Consider the following 226-nt stretch of genomic DNA (forward strand, 5'->3'; position numbering starts at 1 on the left):
CGGGGCTGGTAGTGTAATGGGCTCCCGGGGGTGAGAAGGAGGGGTGTGCACAGGGGGCGACCCAGCCCCACAGCAGGGGGGTGCCCAGGGGTGTAAAGGACTCCCAAGGCAGGGGGTGCATGCATAGGGGTGCCCGGTCCCCAAGGATGAGGGGTGCAGCGGGGTGCCTGCAAGCGCACGGCACCCGAGGCGGGGGGGGGCGGTGGGAGGCACAGGCGGGGGGGGG

The sequence above is a fragment of the Aptenodytes forsteri genome, unplaced genomic scaffold, assembly GCF_000699145.1.
Source record: "Aptenodytes forsteri isolate BGI_AS27 unplaced genomic scaffold, ASM69914v1 Scaffold290, whole genome shotgun sequence".
Classification (NCBI taxonomy): domain Eukaryota; kingdom Metazoa; phylum Chordata; class Aves; order Sphenisciformes; family Spheniscidae; genus Aptenodytes; species Aptenodytes forsteri.